At 45.1% G+C, this 4005-nt stretch overlaps 1 long non-coding RNA gene across 1 annotated transcript; it reads left to right on the forward strand.

The window, feature by feature from the left end:
• The first annotated feature begins 695 nt into the window (after positions 1 to 695).
• LOC133015516 (uncharacterized) lies at positions 696 to 1940 on the forward strand. Its single transcript, XR_009681533.1, has 4 exons — positions 696 to 1051; positions 1272 to 1386; positions 1506 to 1599; positions 1691 to 1940. It is a non-coding gene; the product is annotated as an uncharacterized LOC133015516 (long non-coding RNA).
• The last annotated feature ends 2065 nt before the right edge of the window (positions 1941 to 4005 follow it).

Consider the following 4005-nt stretch of genomic DNA (forward strand, 5'->3'; position numbering starts at 1 on the left):
TGAGTAAACCAGGCTTAAAATAAATATTAAACCTGAAATTTTAAATTGTTCTTAAGTAAGTAAGTGTGCTATAATGAATTATATTGTATACCACGAACAAAGGTCAATGCAGTCAAAAGAAATGAAACAATGCACTTTATTTCAAATTTTTATTGTCATCCAATCCTAAATCTCAACAACTGTACAGAGTGGCATGATTACAGTCACTTTTTCAATTGTGCTGGTTAAATGCACAGAGGAAGTGTAAACCACACCTCTTCCAGCAAATAAATGATGCTGGGTATGATCATCTGTGTCCTGTAAGCTCCAAACTTCTACTGGCTTTCCATAAAAATATCTGTCCTCCCAAAATACTGGCATCAAATTCACATGTCAATGGCAAACTAAGCTGTTCCATGAATTATAAATGGTACCTTTTCACCACTACTTTCAAAATTGCTATGAAACATTCATTGATTTAATGATTTATTTTTTCAGTGTAATATTTAATCCCCCATGGACTGCACAGTGACAAAACACAGCAGCCGGCTGTTTGGATACAACATACATCTCCACTCAGTTTGATTATTATTTTAAATATAAAGGAGACACAATATAGAGCTTAAATTCCTTCATAATTTGAACTTCAATTGTCTAATTGTTGTTATTAAACTTTCTCAGTATTCCATTAAAACAGTCAACACTTTTATCCAAAGCGACTTACGATAAGTGCATTCAACTATAAGGTTACGAACACAGAACAGCGTGAATCATGTGTGTAAATGTACTAAACACCGCTGCTCACGTCACCCGCTCGCGTCATCAGCTGATGGACTCGTCCAATCAGAGCCTCGTAAACGCCGTGCAGCAGCGTCGAGTGTCCCGCAGACAGGAAGCGGGTCGTGTTTAGCTTGTCCCGTACGAGTGACTCTGTCTTCGGGGTAAATAACTTGCTGAAGTCGACACGACACTGTTCCCTGGAGGAGAAGATGAGTGCGTGTGGAGGCAGAGCCGCGGGCCCGGTGTGGACGAGTCGAGGCGGAGAAGACGGAAGCACAGTCCCTGAGTTACGGTGAGCTAGAGACGCCATGCTAACCACTAAGCTAACCCTACATCTGAAAGCATGTCCGCCACTCTTTGGGATAGCGAGAAAGTTGCTAAAATACGAATACAGCATCGAGTGCTGGAGCAGATCTAGTGCATGTGTAAATATGTATGAATTACTTAGATGTAACAGTTTGTTCTCGTTAAGTTTTTTCATCAACGTGACTTTTTTCTGTATGTTTTCACAGCCTCAGCCCCCCCCCCCTCCACACACACACACACACACACACACACAAACAAAGAGGCGTTAGGCTGAGACGCTGAAAGTCCGGATTTAAAGTGCAGAAAATTAAGCCATTGAATGTAAGTAACTGTTTTTGAATTGTTTTGGTGTTTATTTGCTGTGGATCTTCCAACGGTGATGCAGCGCGGCTATTTCCGTTTATTAATAATAAAGTCATGTTACATGTGTTGTTTTCCAGCTGCCTGTCCATGACGTACAAAGACACACTATGAGCCAGTATGATCCGACCAGACCTTACATCAGCATTGAGGAGTTGTCGGAGAAGAAAGAGGGTAAGGTTATATTCATTAAATAATTTTCCAGTTACATGTAAAGGTGTATGTTGTAATTGAACTGTGCTAATTTTACTGAATGTGTTTACAGCTGATTGAAGCGGGACAGATGACATGGATCCATCCTTCCACAGCCAGGAGCGCACCGACCTGTGTCCCACACTTCATATAAGACTGGAAGCTACACTGATCTCACAGCTACACACCACAGACGTCTACACACTGGAGAAGAGTCCCACAAAGAAGTCATGACCCAGAGGCTGCAGAGAAACATTTCAAGCCTCATCTGAGTTTTTGTACAATATTTTTGCTGTATGTAAATAAAGCTTTCACTCCACATATACCTTGTTCACATTTGTTCCCTGTACAATATGTTCACCTATAACATCAAGCATCACATGAATGTTTAGTTTTAATTAACTGCAGTGCTTTTGGTAAAGGCTTACTTATAAATAATAATAAATATTAATATATACATTTTTATTATAAATATTGTGTGGGAGGGGCTTACCCCACGTGCGGAATGCTGTGACCCCACGTGTGCACTGCAATGACCCATAAGGTGACCAATAGCAACACTTCTACCAACCAATCACGAGTGACATTAGTTTCAAGGGTCTGTGGTTTCCTCCAATGGTGAGTAGAGAGAGGTTCTAGCCAGCGGCTGGACTCCGATTCATATGCTAATTAGATCACACGTCGCGATCGGTCCGCGAGGCTCAGCGAGCCCCCCCGCGGCTCTCTCCTTTGTTCTCCAAATCCCCCTTAAGGTCCGCAAACGCCGATAGACCCACCTTGTCTTCACTGGCGAACGCCGAGGTAACATCATGGAAACAGTTGGTTACAGCAGGGGATTAGGCCTGTCCGTAGAGGTTCACTGTGACAATAATACTGCTTTTCGTCTAGTGGTTGTTGCTGAGTGATGAAGTTGCAACCAAATATTTCCAGGAGTTGTTGACACTGGTTCGTTTTGGCAAATCAGAGGTTCTCAGGAAATCAAGTGCAGATCAACAGTAGCATGTTGATGTGCCAATATATAATATACATGACTTGGTGTTTCAAAAACCTTTAAAGATGGATGACAAGTCTTCAATTCCTCCAACTATCCAGAAATGAAGCCAAAATATTCTAGATAAAAACACTGCCGTCTTGCACAATTAGAGTCTGTCTGGAGTCCCCCCCCCGATACTTGTGCTCAACCAATTGCGAGTCACTGTCAACTATCAATTTTGATATTTCACCCCTTTTTTTAGCATCAAATGTGTGACGTCCTGTCATTTTAGTTTGTTCATTTCAGTCTCTGTGTTTTCTGTTTCCTGTTTTATTTTGTCGTCTCGCTTTCCTTGTGTGTTGTTCCAGCTTCTTGGGTGTGTCACTTCCTGTCTTGGAGGTTGTCTTCCCAAATCCTCATGTGTTGCACCTGTGGCTAATTACCCCTGCCTTCCCTGTGTCTCTTTATAAGCCTCTGTGTAAACCTTTGTCCCTTGTCGGTTTGTTACTCGTTTTACTGGTTGTCATATATGGTTTGTCTTGTCTTGCTGTCTCGTCCAGCTTTCCCGTCCCGGATCTTCTGAGTTCTTGTCGCTTGGATTATGCTCCTCGTGTTCTTGTTCCCTCCAGTGTTACCTGTTAGTGTTTATGTTTTGTTTTTGTCTTGTTAAAAGACTCTTGTTATATTAAATACCCTTTCTGTTTATACCTCTGCATCCTGGGTACATCTCCAACTAACCGTGACAGAATGAATCGACCAAAATATGGACCCAGCAGAGGTTAGTTTATTATTTTGATTGTCTGGTGTCTGAGCTGGAGTGGGGAGGCCCAGACACTGTGCAGACCCTGGAGGAGATCTTGGTGATGGAGGCCTGGCTTAAAGATCGCCCTTGGGTGAGCCACACCGTGCCATACCTGGTGGAGGTGCAGGAGAGGTTGAGGAAGATGCGCAGCACTGCAGTCCCACTCTTTAACCCGTTTGAGGGAACCCGCCTGACCCTTGGTGGACCCCGCAGCCTGCAGTAGAGGTCTGCGGTTGGTGGCAGAGGTCGGAGCAGTGCCCCCGCATCTCTAAGGCCAGCTCGCAGGCACCACCCTCCAGCCCCAGCCGTAGTCCTGTACTGTGGAAGCGGTGGGGGTTTTTGGGGACCCCGCAACCTCAAGAGGGTTCCTGTGGCAGGTTACGGACATTGGAGAGGGGGCATCCACAGCAGGATCCTCTCCTCTCCACAGTGGGCTCCCTGGAACCAGCCTCCAGTCCTGGCTGACGTCTCCCCTCTTCGGGCGGCAGGGGTCCTTGCTTCCCCAGCCCCAGTACCTGCTCCGCGCCAGAGGTTCCCTTCCGACGTCCCTGGTCTTCTGACGTCAGAGGTCCTCACAGCATCACCAGCCCCGGTTCCTGCTCCGCGTCGGAGG

The sequence above is a fragment of the Limanda limanda genome, chromosome 12 (assembly GCF_963576545.1).
Source record: "Limanda limanda chromosome 12, fLimLim1.1, whole genome shotgun sequence".
Taxonomy (NCBI): Eukaryota; Metazoa; Chordata; class Actinopteri; order Pleuronectiformes; family Pleuronectidae; genus Limanda; species Limanda limanda.